Here is a 19997-nt window from a genome sequence, read left to right as displayed (position 1 = left end):
GTGAATATTAAGAAGTTATGCATCATAGCAGAACCATCTGAAAATACACATATTCCATCTCTTGAAACAGAGAAAAGGCATCACCGGATGGCTCAAACACAGGTTATACGACTGTCAGTAAAATGTAGACATTCAGTCCTTACCTGCTTCACTGCATGATGACAAACAGAGCTGAAAGGCACACCAAAGCAGAAGTCCCCCCGACCCCAATCATCTGCCTTCCAAGCTGCTGTGACAGCGTTACACCCTGGCGTCGTTTTCTTTGCTTACATGCATGTGAGCGGCTGGGCTATCTGGAAGCGATGGGAGGGTTATTTACCAGCCCCAGTCCCTTCCTCCTCTCCGGCAGCCTGGGGCTGGCGGCTCACGCTGCTGGGAAGCTGCATCTCATCTCCGGACAGAGCGCCTGCCCAGCCTTTCCCAGCCGGGTTCCCATCGGAAGGAGGTCCCTGCTCTAAAGGGCTGACCACGTTCTCGACCTGGTGCCAAGGAAAACGCTCTCTGGTTCAACTCCTGGGGACTGGGGGAACAGCCACGAGAGCCGCGGGAACCCCGGGCCGCTGCTGCCTGCGGTAACCAGTGGCCAGAAAGCGCCCCCGCCCCCACCTCGGGTGGACGCCGGAGAAGAGGGCTCCAGTCCCAGATGCGCCTGCCCCCCCGCGCCACCTCCAAGAAAAGGGAAACATAAAAATAAAAGCCCGACTGGAAAGCGGATATCATACAAGCTCAAGGACTCGCAGCCCTGACTCTTGGCGCTGAACTTCAACCTTAGAGTCCAAGCGCCAGCTCCGTCCAAGTTGAAACCAACTCCCACACCCCACCGCCCCCCGGGTTCCTGCCAGCTGCAGAAGGGAGGGAGCGACGGTCACCAATACTTAAACGCGGAGCCCGAGAAGTCAGGCAGCCATCCTGAACCCAACTCAGCAATCAGATGGCGACGGGACTCGGGCTTTCCGGAGCAGGCAGGCTAAAGAGCCCTCGTGAGTTGGTCTTCGGGATCGCTCATGAGAAATTAATTAATTGACACAAACGCAGAAGGGCTTTGAGAGGAGAGGCCCCAGCTCCCAAGGCTGTCCGCTGGCACAGCCAAGAGGCGTTTGCTCAAGTGCGGCCAGAGGAACACTGGACATGGAGCCCCCCGAGCCCCGGGCCGGCACAGCCCCCAGCAGGCAGCCGTTCGCCGCAGGGCTGAGTGCGCAGCCTGCGCCAGCCAGCAGGTGGGCCCGGGCACAGTCCCCACCCACGCGGGTCACTCCCACCGCCAGCACCCGGCTCCGCTCGGGGGCGGCAGTCCGGCGGGCGCCCGCACCTCCGCGCTCCCTGCGCCCAGGGGGCTTAGGCGTCGCCAGGACCTGCGGACCATCTCCGGGCACAGTCGCCTGTTGCTAGTCCCCTGGAGACAGCGTCGTGGGCTGCGGGAGCCTGGCTGTGCTCATCCCCTCCCCACGCCCGAGGGTCGGGTCGTGGCCCAGCACAGCGCACTTACCCAGCACCGAACGCCCGAGCCTGTCTGGGGGGGACTAGCCGGAGGGGCGACGTGGCTGCGCCGAAAGTTGGTGCCCCCTCCCTCCGCCCTGCGCAACGGCAGCAGTGCTCCGCGGGGCTCCCAGCTGGTGAACCCCGCTAAGCCCCGGCTTCTTCAGCTGAGGTCAGGGACGCGCAGGGCACCTGTCAGGCCGGACGACCAGACAGGGAAGGAGCCTCGGGCCGGGTGAGGGGCGCCAGGCGGTGCAGCCGGGTCTCAGCCCCGGCTTCGCGGTGGGAGCCTCGGGGAAAGCCCTCGGCTCCCCGGAGTGGGGGATGGGCTGAGGCGGCACCGGGAGCACTTCCGTCTGGAAGCTAAAAGGGCTTCTGAATTTAAAAAGCATTACTTAGGTTGTCGTGTCAGCCATCAGCGACCACGGGAACAGTTCTTTCCGAGAATTAATTAATTTTTTTTTTTTGGAAAAGGAAGAAGGACAGGAAAAAAAAAAAATGCTTGAACCATAGGTCTCACCTCCATTCATCCCAATAAAGAGAAATGTTGCACAAACCAGAAACTTGTTCTTATGGGGAGGGGGGAGGCGTCTCAGAGAAAAACCCATAAACCTCAGCATTCCTTCGAGATTACTGATACATGCAGGTTTGGCCTTTAATGAATACAATGTCCTTATCATATGCGAAGTAAAAGCTAGGATGTAAAATGTTTCCCAACACTCCTATACTTAAAGGGACATGATCATCATAACTGTCAGTTAAGCCCACAAAAATGTTCATAAAAGCCAAAAAAACACTGACATATTAACGTACTTCTTGAAACTTGAGTCTGCGGGTTGAACACATGTGGAGGGAGGCGATTACACTTTTCATGTGAAGCCTGCCTTTCGATGCATTAGAGCCAGGAGAGTCGAGGCTTTCCTCAGACAGCTCTCCTCTGAAGTGAGCGCCTTGTGTCCATAGATGGTCGCCGGCTGAATTCACAGAATCAGAAGTGTGCTCCCAGACAGGATGCCTGGACTGAAGTACAGTGCCCAGAATAACCTGTCCGCGCGTGACGGGGAATGTCACCCGAGAAAAGAAAATGGTGCACTGGAAACACACTCCTCGCCAGACAGCGGCTCTCAGTGCTCAGTGGCCTGCCAAACCCATAAAAACGCACCTTACCCAGCCCCCTCCCCCCCATTCACCCCATTGCTTGCCATGAGCAGCCCTGGCTGAAGAACCTACTGACGATCAGACTAGGGAGCCTTCCCAGACCCTGGGACGGTCAGAAGGTCTCTCTTAAGCTCACTCGTAGAGAAGCATAAAATTTGACCTTTCAGATGGTACAAGTGTGTGTCTGCCAGGAAGCATTCATGGGAGGAGGAAGTGGGGGGGACTGTTTCCTATAGCCTCTGATACCAATGAGGACAGAAATAAACACAGGATGTAAAAGAGATGAGGTGATTCGTTACATGGGCTGGATCTCAGCACAACTGCGAGTAACATACTAATTAGACATGGTCACACAGATCTCTGAGTTCTGAAAGTCACAGACAGGAAACATTTTTAAAAAGCGGCACTTTTTAAGCAAGCACAGCTTATTGAAAATAGCAGCAATAAGTTTCTAATAAAGTGGAAAGAGGATAACTTACCCGAGGAAATCTCAGGAAGCGAGAGGACAGTGAGAAAAAATGCATCCAGAATTCAAACGGAGGCTCCATGATCTCCCAAATCAGGGTACAGTGACGAGCTGCGGGGCGCTGGGACTTTGAAATAATCAGCAGTTCCTGGTGGCGTGTAACCAAGTGGAAACCAGTTACACCGGGAGCCGAGATCCCCCAAGGAAGGAAAGCAAAACGCGGAAGAAGTGCCTTTTATTGGGGGTGGGGGCAGCGGGGTGGAAGGGGGCTTCTGTGTGATGATCCTTCAGTGGACAAAATGCAAAATCACCGACAGAAGGGGGGGGGGGGCAGAAGCCCTGTAACCCCAGAGGGTGGGAGGCGGAAAACAGAGAAGCCTGCAGGGAGCAGAAGCTCGCGTCCAAGACAAGGAGAGGAAGGAGACTAGGGCGCAAGGCTGTAGCCCCCCAGACAGATGGAGCGGCGGGAAGGACTGAGCTGCTGGGAAGCGTCCAATGAGAATCCGCGAGGGCCCCGTCTCGGAAACCCTCCTCTCATCTCCCCACTCTCCCTACCTCACGAGCTACCTGCGTCGGGAACACCATGATTAGGATTAATAGCATTCCATCAGCGCGTTCCACTAGGATTTCCCTTGAACCCGCTCCCCCCCAGCTACTGGGGGGGGCATACGTAGTAAAGCAGCCGGGCTCGGCCAGACCCCCCTCCCCGCCATGCACGGCTGTGGTCACTCAGGATGACCAAATCATCAGCATTGGGGGGGCGGGAGGCGATCGAAGGGCCGAAGATGCGGCTGAGGCCGCCCGGGGCGCTGCGCCAAGGGGACCCGGCACAGGGGTCAGCAGCCGGCGGAGGCGGCGGGAGCTCTCCCGGGTCCTGATTTCCCGGCGGATCTGCGGCCCGAGGCTCCAGGCTATCGACCTTGACCCGAAACCGCAGCCTCAGAAGCCTGGCTTTAGAAGCTGGAGCTCTGGAGGTTCTGGGGACCGTCCCTGGGGCGCCAGTGGCAGGCTGTCAGGCTCCGCGTCCCCGTGGTTTCCGCACAGTTCCCGCGGGAGAGCGCGCTAGAAACGGCTTTGCTGCAGAACGCATTCTTTCGCCTTTTCGGATCCCGCTACCGCACAAACGATCGCCTGATCGATCGGGTAAGACCTGGATGGCTTCTCCCCATCCTCTCCAGGGTCGCATGCCTTCTCCAAGACCAAACCCCTAGTGTCGGTCTCTCTGTCCCTGCATTCGGGAACTTCCCTTTCCTCGTTGAAACCTACCTCCCCTAGGAAATCGCTACTGTGACCGAGGGGCTGGTAGTTCTCCTGGGGGGGCGGTTTATATTTTGGCTGTGAAATCCCCTGGCCATCCCGGATCCCAGACCTTCCGTAGGGAACAGCCCTCTCTCCGGGGGCTCACCCCGGAGCCAATGTCTGGATAAAGAGCACCGTGGGGGTCTTCTGCCCTCTGCTCTATCTTCCTCTGGACTCCAAAGCAAGCATATTCTCTCTCTCTCTCTCTCTCTCTCTCTCTCTCTCTCTCTCTCTCTCTCTCTCTCTCTCTGTCTCTCTCTCTCTCTCTCTCTCAGGCTGAAAGGCTGAAAGGTGGGGTGGAAATTGATTTCTTGCACAGGCAGCGAATGACAGAGGAACTAAACATTCACCCTAGAGTAAAAGTGTTCTTGGTAAGTGATCTTATTTTCTGCAGTTGAAACGGAAAGGCATTGCTGCCCACTGCCCCATCCCCCGCTTCATTCACTTATTTACTCTTGGCACGGAAATCACCACCTGGGTCACTCAGACGGTTTCTACAGTCATTTGTAAGGGTGAGTTTGAAGTAAGGAGCTTTAAGGCCTTCCTTTCCTACACCCAAAGCTGAAACACAAGTAAAGCTGATCCTTACTTGCACTGCTAAAGGGATATTTAAATATCTCCCTTATTCTTACTAATCCTCTTTCCTTTCTGAAAATAATAGTTTCCAGTAGGAGCTCCATGTCTATGCTCACTCATGTGTACATCTTGGTTCAGTTTCTTGGACACATCTGTAGCCTCCAAAACAGTGATGTGCGTGTTGTGATGAGACCCATAGTTTCATAAGGGCCTCTGGTTTGCATGTCTTTAGCAACGCCAGCGCACGCGTGCCCGTCACGTGAAGAGCATAGGTGTACGAGAGAAGCCAGCAGCTCTTGAGAGTGCTTCCACATGGGCACTGAGTGCAGAATAACAAATCTGGCAAATGGACTGAACTTGGTTTTCAAGCGTAAGCCAACCATTTTGGATGTGAGCGCTGGAAGGAGACTTGGTCTAAGAGAAAGCATTGCAATTGTGAGTTATGGAGTATATTTACTGGTGAAAAATTCATATTCAATTACTTCCTCTATTATTGTCAATCCCTCTACTGTAAATGATTTGCCCACGAAATTCAATGATAAAGAAAAAGCTAATCGGTGCACAGTTTATTTCTGGTGCAAACAGGGTGGGTTTAACTTCACTGGAAATATTGGATATTAAAATTCCATTGATTAGAATAAACTTCATTTCAGATAGTCAATTCTTTAGAAATCAGCAGCATAAAATCTCAGGAGACAACTAAGTGACATGTTACAGAGCAAGACAAGCATGCATGTGCACAAGTATCTATCATCATCATTATCAAACTTGGGGCGGGGGCCGGTAAGGACTTGTTTGTATAATTTTTCTTCTTTCTCTCCTTAGGCTGTATTCCTGCCCTAATGATGTCATAGAGCAGAAGTTTTTCGTTAGTCACCTCATTTTACCAAAAGGGTGATTTCTGTGTATGCCTTGTGTTTTATAGAGACTGTATTTTGCTGGGGAATCTGAGGTCCACATAAGAAGGCCGAATACCCTAAATCTCATCCACTACGAATACAACCTAATAGTTGTGATCTAGAGAGAATGCACTTTTCATATAAATCCTCAGTGTGCTGCCTAAACCTACTTGCCTGATTTGCTATTCAAAGAAATACAACTGTTTTTGTTGAGGACCCAGCTTGACTTAAATTACAAAGCATAACATTAGATTTTTTAAATTCTTATATCAAACAAATGGGAGGTTGCTGTTCTTTAAAATACTTGGAGAAAAAAAGTCCAGGATAAAAAAATAATTTTGGGCCCCATGGCTTCTTAATTTCAAAACTGTTTATAACACTGGAAGTTTATTAGATAATTTAAGTGTGTGAGCATTATATTTAATTAGATGGTTATAACTGATGGACCTCAAAATAGAGTTGAAAGCTTTCTATCTCCTGGCTGGCTTTACCTTAAGTACGAGTCTGGTTTGTACGTAGAACTTTCTCAGAAATTATGTTTTAATTTCACATGGAGCATGTGCTGTCCTGTAATATTGGAGATCATTGGTATTTTAGCACATTTTGTTTTACCGGTGATGTTCTTGCTTACTACCCTGGTTCCTTGTTCTTTTCAGTGTGAGCACATCATCTAATGTGTAACTTACCATCGCTCTATTACAATTCCTAATCTAAGCAACGCTCAAGATATAGCGTATTAGAGAAATTGTAAAGCAATTTGCTGGTGAAACAAAATGCCAATATGCTTTAGATTATTTTAACCTTAAATCAATTTTACAGCAAAAAATGGGCTGTGATACAATTAAATACATTCAAACTGTCCCTTGTGTACAAGAGGGTCGTACATGACACCCATAATTAGGTGTATATATTTGCCCTTATTCAAATATTTAAATTTATTTATTTTAGTCTCTGCTTTATTTTGGTTTTAGAGCTTTCTCTTTGAAAGTGTCTAGAGTTTCTTAAATCCCAAAGTGGGCAAGCATCTTCACACCTTACTCCATAAGACCACTATGCCGCTAAATACAACGAGCCAACGTATTTGAATCTCAAGAAAGGTATGTTGGAACTCAAATGGGATTTTAAATATCCTTTAGTCTAACTCCTTCTTTAAGTGCATAGTGAAATCACACACTGACTGGTAAATCCATGAAGTTCTGCTATTAGCTGCTAAAACAGGTATGCCTGGAGATTGGGGCAGGGAAGAATGAAAGAAGGAGCCGTAGTACAAAGATGTATAAAATGCAGTCCTTGTTATTGCATTGGTAACTAATACTCCTTATTGTAGAAAGTTTTTATTTCCCTGCTGTGGTTGGTCCTTCCCTAGCTTCTCCACCCTGCCCCCTCAGTGACTGAGGAGCATTTCATGACATAATTTCACTTACTCAAAAGAGAGCCTGTTCTTCCTGTACGTGTATCGGGCTGTGCTCTGGACTAACCCCTCGCCCCTGACCAAATGACCTTAAACTAGATCATTCCAGCCACCTGCAGTCTCATACTCCATGAGGTCGCCCCTATGTTCTTTTTAAAACTCCTGCCAATATACATATATATAAATAGAAGTGTAGCAAAAGAAGAGCCGTCGTCTCAAAATAAGGTGATTAATTAGACCCTGACTTAGTCTGAAATCACACTCGCTCTACGAAGTAAATACAGAGATGAAGACATGTAAAAAAAGTCTGTGCTCCATTAAAACAGGCTTTCTTAATTAGGGGGAAAGCTGTAAGACTTCCACCATTCAGGAGTGTTCAATTTTCTGGAGTGCTTGAAACAATATCAGTCTTCTTGATTCTTTCAGACGCATCAATATTACACGCAACCTTTTTTTTTTTCTTATGCCAATTCTAAAAGACAAATATCAGCACTACATTTTATTGGCAGTTATCACTACTACCTAGATTTAAAAATACAAGAATATAATTATAAGTCCTACAATGCGTTCTGATAAAATTAAAATTTTGCATTCAACTGAGATACTGAAAAAGATGGAACACATATGAGAAATTAATATTGGTTATTTTATAGGCTAAGGGTTGAAAATAAAACCCACACTATTCAAAGCCAATTTGTTCATGAATGCAAATTTCTATATTAAGCACAAAGGTTTATAGAATATTTAAGAGTCTACTGAACAGCCTAGACGAGCGTAGACCTGTTGCTGGTTCCCAAGGTCGTCCCCCACCCCTCCCCACTCAAGGGAGGTTGGTTCTCGCCGATAGGAGAGTACTAGCGCTTCCCTGGATCCACGCTGGATCCAGCCTAGAGTGGTCACATTAAGATAAGCTGTACAGAAAAACACTTGACGTGATAGAAGAAAACTAACTGCAGTTTTGAAATCAGCATGCCCGTTTAAGTCTAAAATAGCAGAAAAATCGAACTCAACAGGAATTATGTTAAAAACTGTTTCCCTGTGTAATCTTTCTTGCCTCAGTCGTCCAGCGGGCCATGGTTCACGGGGTGAGGTAGATTGGTCAGTGTGGACTAAACGTCTTCATCGATGTTTCTGAACAGGACCAAACGTCCACTCATCAGATCAGCTGTGTCTGCCTAATGAAAATCCTACAAGGGGAAAGGAGAGACTCGGAGAAAGATGCCATCACAGCGGAGATGGAGTAATAGGGGACTGTTAGCAAAGAGAAGAGGCAGGCCTCCATTCGGAATCTGGAACAGGGAAGGACACCGATTCTTCCCTAAAACTTCCAGAAGAAATGAAGCCCTGCTGACCCATTTTAGACTTCTGGCCTCCGGAACTTAATTAAGTTAATAAATGTGTGTCATTTCAAGACACTATGTGTTTGTGCTAATATATAATAGCAGCAATAGAAAACAAATAGGACTAGTTGTGCAAAGAGTGCAAAAATCAATAGTGTGCTCTTTCCTCTCTAAAACTTTGTGATTGAACAGCAAGCTCTAGTCTCATGGTCATTCCCTTTCTTCAGGTATTTTTATCAGGATGAAATCTGATTTCATCAACAACCAAGGTGATTCTTCCAACCGGTTTCCTAGGGAATGGATAGGAACTGGGGTTGGGAGAACTAGTTCCCCAGACATAAACTCACAATCTAAAAACTTATCATATGTCATAATTACACTCATTTAGATTGTACTACTCAGCACAGAGTCTCACACACGCTAGCACCCAACACATTCTGGTTCTGTTATAATAATGACTTAGCTATAAGGAAGTGAATACTGCCCGTTACATTTGCAGATTATATGAAAATACGTGGTATGAAGAGAAGACACTATATGCAATAAGATTAAGCACAGAAGCCAGTGAGAATTAGAAAAATATTAAAAGAAATTTAAGATCTAAAATGAGACCATCAGAACAAGACTGACAAGGAGCGGGAGGATGCTTATTTTCATGGAGAAAGTGATATGAAGCAATTTGATCATTTTTCCTTGTATTGTGTACACTATTGCAATCAAGAAAAGAGGCTGAACATTTACTTAATTAGGGTGCATCATTAATTTTAGTGTCTCATGAACTCCTAAGGCCTTTTGCCCTTTTTAATGAAAACAAAAAGAAACCAAGTTACTTGACTGCCAATTCTCTTGGTATCTCTAAATCCCCCTAAATCTCTCATACTTCCAATTCTGAAGAAATGAATACACTGCCCGGGATGAAAAACAACCCTTCAAATTGATCTTGGGCTTTGCCTCTGAGGACACACTAGGAATTTACAGACAAAAGCAATTTTAAAAGACTATATAAAATGAATTCATTTCATATTTATGGAAGGAGACCAGGCCTAAAAGTCAATTCAACAAATGTTTATTGAGCATTTATTCAACAATCATTTACGGACAGTATTACATATAAGAAGCAAAGTTCTAAGTGTTATAAGAATATAAAAATAAGTAAGCTACAGTCTTTACATCCTAGTCAGAGGGTAAGAGAAGTATACTGATAAATATAAAGGTCTTTTTGAGTCCGTCCTACACTCTATTCACATCATCAATCATCCTTTTATTAGAAAGAAAAACAAATTTATTGATTGTCACCTATGGGACAAGCACTTCTTAGGATAAGATGTCAGATGAATAACCAGAGTCAAGCACCGTACAACAAAGAAAACAGTAAGCCTAGAGTTGAATAATTGCTGATGTCTTAGCACAGGCATAAGCCTCTTCAGCAATAAAGCTGGCAAGCTTTACTTATTTATATTACCTAGTAGCTTCTGGAAGCAGGTGAGTGTGTCACCTCTCGCCTGGGTTTGTTGGCAGGAGGAGTCGGCTTAGCCTTTCTGAGGCAATGATTAGAGCATCCTTGAGCTAATAAAAATCTTCCCAAGGAACTCACACATCTGCTTAAACGATCCACGGTTGTTTCTTTTTTTCTTGAATTAAATGTATTGGGGTGACACTGGTTAATAAGATTAGATAGATTTCAAGTTCCTCTGAGTTGCAAATAGGTTTCTCATAAACAAGCAATAGGAACAACAGTGTAGCACATGTATCCCATGAGTCCAGATGTCTTTCTGGGTCCCTGACGCGTACAGCTGGTCATGCAATACCTCTTATGAGAAGAATGTCTCAGAGCATTCTAAACCAATAAACTCACAACTGAACTCACCATCTTTTTCCTCAAACACTATTTTTTTCCCCAGTGAATGGTCCCCAGTCTCAGAGAATGCTCCCACCATCCATCCAACTGGGTCCTTCTTGAATTACTTTCTTACTCTTCCTCCAAAGTCAATCAATAGCAAAAACCTATGACATTCTGGCCAATCCTCTCCCACTGCACCACCACAGCCTTCGCCACATCATCATCACTTCTCATTCCGAGTACGGAAAGCACCTCCCAACTGTGTCGAATCTGGGTCCCCCAGTTATGATCCTTTGCCCTTAGAACGGTTCTCGCTGTTCTCAGGATCAGCCCACTGTTCCCTAACGTGGCTTAGGAACCACATAGCCCAGCCCCAACCAAATCCCACATCTTCAAGTTGCATAAAACTCTTCTTTATCCTCTTCAGTCAAGACACTGCTTTATGCCACTCCCCCCTGGCTGCCACGCGCCCCCTGTCTTTCACACCTGCTATCCGTCTGCCTAGAACATGTTCCCTTTTCCTCTGTCCTGGCTTGACTTCCACGCAACTGACCTATCACAGGCCAGGTGTGCCTTTGACATGTCTGACTCAGCGACATCCCTACGACAGGCCTCGTATTTGCAGGTGGGCACGAAGTGATCACTAATAACTAGACAGGAAAGTGAATTAGGTTTTCAACTCCAGGGAAACTTTTAATTCCTTACCTTTCCTTAGATGTTAACTCTCTAATATTACAGCCCAGTGAACCCATGGGAAAGCATACCATCATCAGTTAATCTTTATTAATAATAGATACTTTGTTTTGAAATAAGAATTAAATGCCCTCCAAATATTTATAAATATGAAGAAGAAAAGAAATAGCAAGGCACAACACACTATTGCTGTTCTGGCACTTCTAAGCGACCGAATTCACCTAAAAAATAAATAAATAAAAAGCAACAAAAACTCTTGTTTGCTCCAGGAATATGACGTAGCTTTTTCTTAAATGTGGCTGTGGAGCTGGCTGTTCGCAAACAAGACAAATGACTAAATGCGCCAGCGTCAGGCCCGTTGAAAGAGTGGGTGAGGGAAAATCACAGAGGCACGCGCAGGAGCAGGTGTGTGGGGTCCATGGTTGCCCAGCGCACACCCAGAACCTAACAGGAAACATTGCCACACCCCAGGAGGGGTGCGGATCCTCAGGCCACGTGATCCTCAGAGCTGCCTGAGTGATGCAGGGGCCCCTCCGAGCAGGACCGGGCACGAGAGCCACACAACCGGGCAGGATCTTGGCTCTGGTCCTGTCCTGCCAACCCGATATTTGTGGATGGAAAAGCACGAGCCTCTCGCTGGCAGCATCGATGTCTGTCCCGCTCTTTGCCAGAAGTGACGCGTCAGCGCCAGACCGCGGCTGCTGCCGTGGGGGCTCTGCCCGGGCCAACTTCTTTCCTGGGAGGCCAGCTTCTGGCAGGTCAGTTCTGGCCAAGTAAGCACGAACCTTGCACCGACATCATTATGAACAAACCGTCTGAAGTCATTCTAATGGCTGCAGTAATCCTTAAGTATTTTCAGTATTATTTCTGATGTTAACAGACCTGATGGAGTTATATTTTCTCTAAGGACCCCTCTCCACCATCCTGCTTTCCTGTGCTCATACACCCTTTCCTATTATTCTGTATCCTTGTATGAAGGATCCAAATGCAGGTTAAGTTCCTCATGAATTTTTTTCTTCCCCAAAGGGACTTTGCCCTTGTTTGTTTTCTTCAGAAGCAGAAATTTAGAATATATAAAATACATATGCTCACAACTGCCCTATGGATACAGAAATCATATTACCATTTGTCTAAAGAAACATGTGCATTTTCCTCCACATTTTGGGGTTTGGGAAATATATAAAGATCTTGATTTTACTAATGCTCTAAACTTTCAAAGGAAAATTCTTATTCTTACTCTAGTTGTAGATATTTATATATCATATACATATTTTTCAATAATGGATTATGTACATTATTCTGCTGAGTATTTTAACTAAGGTTGTACTTAAATGCATACATCTAAGCCTTTTCTTGAATAATATTACATTCCCTTTAAATCACAAGTAGAACACACCAGAAAACTTAAAATTCTCAATCGTACCTGATGAAGTCTGGAAGCTATTTTGAATGAATGACTTAGAGAGGCTGTTCTTTGGGAAGTGGCAGAAGACAAAGTTTATGTAAGTCTAAAAATTTACTAAGAACAATGTCAATGATAAAGAAACCAAAAGTTGTCTGGCAGATCAATACGGAATTCCCTTTAATACAGCTTTAGGATGTTAAGTGATTCTAATAAATCACCTGTATTTTACATAAGTGTAAACTAATACTTGAGGTTTATTTGATCCATACACTTATAAAATGCTTGTTGAAACGATAAAGTTTCTACAGATATTTCAGATTCCACAAAAATAATTTTGTTATTACAAACTATAGGGTTCCACATCTGGAGATTTTTCTATAAAGCTACTTAGAATCAAAATATTACTAAAGCTACTTGTGATTTATTATTGCTTTTACTCTACTTGTTTCTTTTCAAAATCATCACTATTAACTCTTTTTTAAAATCTAGTGGTAATTCTATTACTCAAAAATTTAAAAGATTCAGATTTCTATACTTCATATAAAACTATCTAAGGATACTGACCTTTACATTTATGGTTACAATCATAAAACTTCCCTGTTATTGACCGTCATATACTTTCTAGTGATCTCTTAAAGCTACAGGAAGCTTATTTCTAAGATAGTTCAAGAATATTTTTCTTTCCTCCCTATAGTGCCTCTCAATTGTTTTGGCCTTATGTTTCATGAGATACATTCTGATGCAGGTGCTTGTAACAAAATGTGCCTCATTGATGGCCAACCCCAGAGTTCGCTGTCAGCGTTGATTCTGTTCAGCTTAGCAGTGGCCTTGAACTCAGTCAAGCACAATGTTCTTATCACTTGACTTCATGGGGTGGGTAGCAGTGATTCCTTCTAGTGCATCTTATCTTTCCAATCATCCTTTTCTGCCCGGGTAGCAAAGGCACTTCCTACAACTCCTAATGTGCCACATGGGATAAGTAATTAATGACAAGGGCTGGTGGGATCAGCATGGGACTCATGCCCGCTGCTGAGTCTCCGGGGCAGTCTACACAGGCCTCATCATGACAGGTACACAGGGAGCGTTACAGGGAGAAAGAATGAATCATTCAGTCATAATGTGCATCTTCAGAAACATTCCATGTGCAGTACTATGAAGTTTTGTTCCTGAAGTAGTGTCTGTTGTAGGATTCTTTTTATATTTTAAAAGGGAAAGGACTAGACTTTCCTTCAATGCACAAATCTTTTAGAATAAATCCATGCTTGAGATTAACAAATGTAATATAATTAGTACATTGATCCCATGTATGACAGCGCAGTGCATGTTACAGACTTGGAATGAGTGTTAAAAAAAAAATTCCCAGAGAGACTCAAAACATGCTGGATCAGAAAAAATTCACTTGGGAGATAATGTCTATTTCCTTCCTTAATAAAACATGTGTACGTGTGTGTATGTGTGCCCTGTCCTTTTTGCGAGCTGACTTTTCTATGGGAATATATAAGCCAACAGTAGTGCAGTTATTCACCCAATTTCTTGAGGTTTGCCTGGACAATTTACATCAAACGTTACAATGAACATAATTTTTAACCAACCAATTCAATAAAGGCCCAGAGATATTTGGGTTTATGAGGGTTGCAAAGTCAGCAGAGAATGAAATAGGGTGATAGTTAAATTTCTTCTGCTGTTGCTAACTTCCTTTATCAACTCAATCAGCACTGAGCTTATTGACTTCATTATAGCTTATTTGTAAAATTTAAATTGGAAGGACTTAATTTGTGACAGCGTTTATGGAGCAGAAAGGACAGAGTGCAGGGATCAGACCGTAGGGATCCCATAAATCAGTTGTGTGAGCTAGTCCTAGACACAGAACGCTCTGCGCTTAGTGTTGAGGGATAAACAATCGATGCAATAATAATTGATGGATATAAGAGATCTTTCTAAGACTTATTTGTGATTGATTGTGAAAATTATTTGGAGTATCGTGATAGAACAGATTCTCTAAGGAATTCTCCCATTCCTCAACAACCAGACCCAGACTGGACATAATTTCCACGTCCTAATGCAGGTAGGAGAGGTCTCTAAAGAGCTATGTACTAGTGAGATAATCAGATAAACCAGTTAAATTAAATATGTTATAGATATGTAAATATGTGTGGTAGAGGACATGTGCCATCATTAGCAAAGCTCACTGAACAAATTCAAATGATTTCCGAGAGCTGATGTCCGTGCCTACTAATACTGTGACATACTTTTCGTTATTATCTGAGCTCCTTAGTCTCTGTTGTTCTGCGCATCTCCAGGCTAGTTTCAGAGACACACTTTGGGGTTTGCTGTGCGGCCACTTACGCAAAAACACAATCATACCATCGCTCTCCCAGAAATACTGTTTAACCAGCTATCTGGGCAACCCTTGGCCCCGTCAAGTGGACACATACAATTAACCAGCATCACGTTCAGTCATTCACATCTATGGCCACGCGACCTTGGCTCGCTCCTGGTTGTGGACATACTTTTCAAAAGTCCTCTATAGTTACTGCCTCCATTTCCTTACTTACAATTCATTCTTTAGTCTATTTTGTCCCTGTTCCTATGACATAAGCAGCCTGTTTTCCCCTCCTTTGCTTCAAAACGGAATGCACGCTGCCAAGTCTCCAATTACGTTTTGTTTAGAAAATCTGCTTATAGACCATGTGAATGTCCTTTTCTAGACCATTAGACCCTGCTGACTACTCCTCGCTTCCTCAGATTCTTGTCTTGCCTCTTTGTGGCCCCTAATTTTACACCACCTTAGTGGCTCTTCATTCTCATTCCCCTTTATGGGTTTTTTTACTACTCTTTTTTCCTTAAATGTTAATGTTTCCAGATCTTGTCTTTTACTCTGGACACATTTTAAGTAAATCCTCAGTGGGTTTTTTATAGCCTAACATTGCTTCCATAACACGCTGCCCCAGTACAATCTCCCCAAGGTTTTCTAATGCTCTACCTCATTTACATAAAAAGTAAAGTTAACTGTAAAGCTTATTAAAATCTATAAAAGCCTATATGATGAACCCCTAAATAACAGGTCCTCTTTTGTATGCAAGTCATTTCAATGTACATCTACATGTCATGTAATCTCATGATATCCAACCATTTTCCAATTTCATATGCTAGTCACTTTTTTTTATTATAACATTTTAACAATCGATATCCATACAACTTATATTAACATAAAAAAATCGATGTGAATTCTTGCTTCCAACTTCATATGCCAATGTAGACCCGGATTCTATTAACAGATACCGTGTTTGTAAATCATAGCCTGTATAGTCATGCATGACACAAGGAGATAAAGAATTACAGTCACATGTCACTTAATAACGAGGCTCTGTTCTGCAAAATGCATCATTAGGTAGGTTTGTACGTGTAGCAACGTCATCAGCTGAGGTAGCACGAACCCTGCACACCTAGGTTAGATGGTACAGCCTGCCCGACTGCTCCTGAGCTGGAAACCTGCGTCAGCTGTAACACAAGGGTAAGTGTTTGTGTACCTAAACGATCTACACACACAAAAGGTGCAGGAAAAATACGGTACAAGAGGCTAAAAGGGAACAGCTGTAAAGACAGTGACCATGAACAGAGCTTGTGGACCGTCGGGTGCTCTGGGCATGTCTGGTGTGACGGGTGTGGCGTGAGGCCGAGGGCGGGGCTGCACACAATGTGGGCTCAGGCTACACCACCTTTATAAAAGTATTTCTCCTCCTTCAGTAACAGAAGTAACTTAGATTCTATTGTAGCTTTCTTACTGTAAAAACTTTTCAATTTTCAAATGTTTCACTCTTTTATAATAGCCCAGCTCACAACAGACATTAGACAGCTGTAAAAACCATTGCTTTGTTTATATTCTTATTGGCTAACCTTGTCTCTAGTTTAACTTTTTTACATTTTTTTGTTAAAAACCAAGACACAAACCCACGCACTGGCCTGGGCCCACCATAGCACTGTCCTCTACCCGCATCCTGTCCCCGCGGAGGTCTCTGGGGACACTCGTGGAGGAGACGTGGGCTACAGTAACGCCTTCTTGCGGAACATCTCCTGAAAGCCCTGCTTGAGACTCACTGAGAGGGGCCCTCTTTCCGGAAATACGCCCGTGGTCGTCTGTGTGCTTCGTTTCTCTTTTTCATCGTGAATTTACTTGTGAGCGGGCAGCCCTGTGGCATTACGAGGGCTACAGTGTCACTAGCCAGCAGGAATGTTTTAGCTCCATTATACTCTCATGGGACCACTGTCGTGCACACAGGCCACTGCTGACTACAGCATCGGTAGGCAGTACATGACTATATATTTATTTACTGTGCGCTGTCAGAGTATGTCGTATCCCAAATGTATTAATAGCAGCTCTATAAATGTTACTGAACAAATCTCATACTGCAACAGGACATGAGACAAGACATGGTTCTGCCGCTGAGAAAATATTCCTCTAACAGACATGCGGGTTACCACGTGCTTACAACTTTAGTGCAATTTTATGTAGTGTAATTTAAAATTAAATGTATGAAAATGATAGAAAGATGGTAGATGGAAGAGATCATCAGTATCTGTCTCTTCAGCAATAATATTTTTAAAAGTTTGTTTATTTATTTTTAGAGAGAGGGAAAGGAGAAAGACAGGGAGAGAAACGTCACTGTGTGGTTGCCTCTCACTCACACCTCCAACTGGGGACCTGGCATGCAACCGAGTCACGTGCCCTGACTGGGAATCGAACCGACGACACTTGGCTTGCAGGCTGACACTCAATCCACTGAGCCACAGCAGCCAGGGCTCATCAATAATATTTTTAATGGTAAACCTTGGAAACTCCCACGTAAGTCAGAGCATGAATGCTGCTCTGAAAATGAATGCTACATTGGAGAGGGAAGCCGAAATATTGTGGATTCTAATGAACATGTAGTTGTAACAAATCTTGGTCATTTTAAGAAAAAAAATCCTAAAGCACCTTCAATCGGAGTGAATTCTTGACATTTGGACAGTTTTACTTTCTGCTTAAATCAATGTATTTTAAACTTGATCCCATTTTCTTTTCATGGGAGACACTGAACAGTGCATATATTATTGTTTTTACCGCTTTTGTAAACATTCTTCCCAAATTTTGTGCAGACCCTTGTCATTAATGTAGACTCTTAAAATATTGTCTAAGGCCATCACTTAAAACAGTAGCTGGAGCAGAATTAAGATGTTACATATATTCAAATGAGCATAGGGATGAATTAGGGAGTTCTGCGGGAACATGGCTATCACTGGGAATGGAGATAGAATTTCTGTCTAAATTAACGTGTTTCTTACCTGAAACATCGCTATAGTAGGATAATGAATAAATGCATTACTTTATTAAGTGATAGCTTTAAAATTCACAGATTTTCTTGCAAATCCTTTGAAAGGATCTGATTATGCTTCCATGGGCATCATGATAAACCACTGTTTATTAGACAAAATGAGTTAATCACTGGAGAAATCATTCACGGTACTTGAGATCTGATTGGACGACATTCTGGAAGCTGGTCTTAGCCTGGGTGATAGACAGTAAAAGGACTTTCTTGATATTTAGTGAGGCAATTTCAAATGAAGCTATATTAGGCTCCGTGTGTTAAAGACGGCAGCCGTTTCAGTGGCTTCATGACTTGCAAGGCTGGTAGCCCGCCAACCCAACGATTAAGTCCTCCAGGAACCCAGAGGAGTCAGTCGTGAAGCAATAAGCATAATGCTTAGCACTTTTAATCTCCAGAATATTTTGTAAACATTATCTAATTAATATTTACATCAATCCCTGTAGGCAGATGAATATCATTCTCATTTTACTGATGTGAGAACAAAGCACATTATGTGCAAATGCCAAGTCACAGAGCACAAAATGGTGCTTTGGTACCAATAACCTCAGAAACTCAAGACTTTTAAGTTAACTGGAAATTCGAATTTCTAAGCATGATTTAAGTTGATTTTTAGAGTTAAGGCTATGTTTCCTAAAAGGTGACATGCTATAATTAGCATTATATAAATACTTTAAATACAAATCTAATCATTTATCTTTTAGTTGTAAAAGTCATTTCAATGTATCATTCTTTCAAATTACAGCCCAGATTCTGAATTAATTATCTTTTTAATATTCTGTGCTTTCCTGTACTTTTTGTTCAATTATAATCGACATTATAAACATTCTTCATACTCATCCTTTTTTATGATTTTAGAATTACAAAAATAACATCATCTCATTGTAGGCAAAGGCACGACATAAATTATAAACCAGGGTTTCCGTCAGCAGCCCCCAGCTCCACAGCCCCACGGCAGGAATATTGGCATCTCGGTATATGGACCGCCGTACGTTTCTCTCCCCTCATACAAACAGACACATTTGCAGGGATCCCATTTATTCTCTTGTACATTTTTATATAGAAATAATAACATATTTTACGCTGTGTTTTGTCACTTGCTGTTTTCACTTAGCCATAAATCTAAGCTACACCTCGCCACTCCTTTGCTCAAAGTCCTCTAAGGACCCAAATTCAAGGTCCCGTGCACACATCACAAGGCACGCCCGCGACCCCCACTGCCCCGCTCTCCTCGGACACCCCCAAGCGTGCCCACAGGCATTTACACTCCCTGTAGGAAGGAGTCACCCTCACGTAGCTGCCTGGCTTTTTTTTAAAAAACCACCTAAATTGTAATGGTGAGGAGTTTGCCCTGCGGAAGAACAAATGACCAGCCCTCTGTCGCAGCAAAAGCAGGGCCCTGTGACCTTCTGCCGAAGGACTGGCGTCTCAGCACCACGGGTGTGCAGGGCACGGGTGAGGCAGCGGTCCGTTGGCTGACCTCCCTTGTAAGAAAGCGGGCAGAGGCCCCACAGTTGCGAGTGGCCGCAGCCTGGCACTGAAAGGTCACGGCCGCCAGCCCCCTGCCCTTCTTACCCGGGAGGATGCTGACGACTCCCTTCTCGCCCGTCACTACACACTCACGGTGGCCCCCCCTCGTCTCAGCACCCGCCGCCCCTGAGAGATGGCGTTTGCTGACTTGCTTGTTATTTTTAAGCATGACCCCTACACACTGACGGGCAATGAGTGCAGCTATGTGGGGGGATTTTACATTTTGTTGCCTACTAACAACTGGAGATTATTTTCACACATCGATGGCCCATAAGTTTTTTTTTTTTCTGTAAATTTTTATGTCCTTTGCCCAATTTTCAAAATGTTCTCATTTTAGTTTTAAAGCTTTTATTTGATAAGGATTAGCTCTTTGTCTATAATCTGAGTTGCATCTGTTTCTCACGTGTTCTTCTAAAAGGTTTCATTTTTTAATATGGCAAAATATACCTGTTTTTACTATTGTCGAGTACGGCATAGGAGGACCCCCTTACCCCTATAATGTATGTGTAGTCTCCTGCTGGTCAGTTTAAAAAATCAGCAT

General features: G+C 44.1%; 1 protein-coding gene and 1 long non-coding RNA gene across 3 annotated transcripts in view; one reads left to right on the top strand and one right to left on the bottom strand.

The window, feature by feature from the left end:
- Positions 1–3273, bottom strand: part of BRINP3 (BMP/retinoic acid inducible neural specific 3) — a 177624-nt gene extending 174351 nt beyond the window's left edge. The window contains exon 1 of the mRNA XM_090263260.1: positions 3114–3273. The gene's annotated coding sequence lies outside the window, so the exon portion shown is untranslated. The remainder of the gene's footprint in view (positions 1–3113) is intronic.
- A 490-nt stretch (positions 3274–3763) lies between these two features.
- Positions 3764–8523, top strand: LOC149992316 (uncharacterized). Of its 2 annotated transcripts, XR_016508282.1 has the most exons (5): positions 3764–4243; positions 4683–4770; positions 5801–5880; positions 6846–6971; positions 8345–8523. It is a non-coding gene; the product is annotated as an uncharacterized LOC149992316 (long non-coding RNA). The 2 variants fall into 2 exon arrangements; XR_016508281.1 differs by lacking the exon at positions 5801–5880.
- Positions 8524–19997: the final 11474 nt, after the last annotated feature.

Source organism: Furipterus horrens, unplaced genomic scaffold (assembly GCF_987537825.1).
Source record: "Furipterus horrens unplaced genomic scaffold, mFurHor1.1.pri manual_scaffold_15, whole genome shotgun sequence".
In the NCBI taxonomy this organism is placed as follows: Eukaryota; Metazoa; Chordata; class Mammalia; order Chiroptera; family Furipteridae; genus Furipterus; species Furipterus horrens.
Note: the sequence above shows the minus strand (reverse complement) of the source record. Positions and strands in the feature narration are given on the sequence as shown.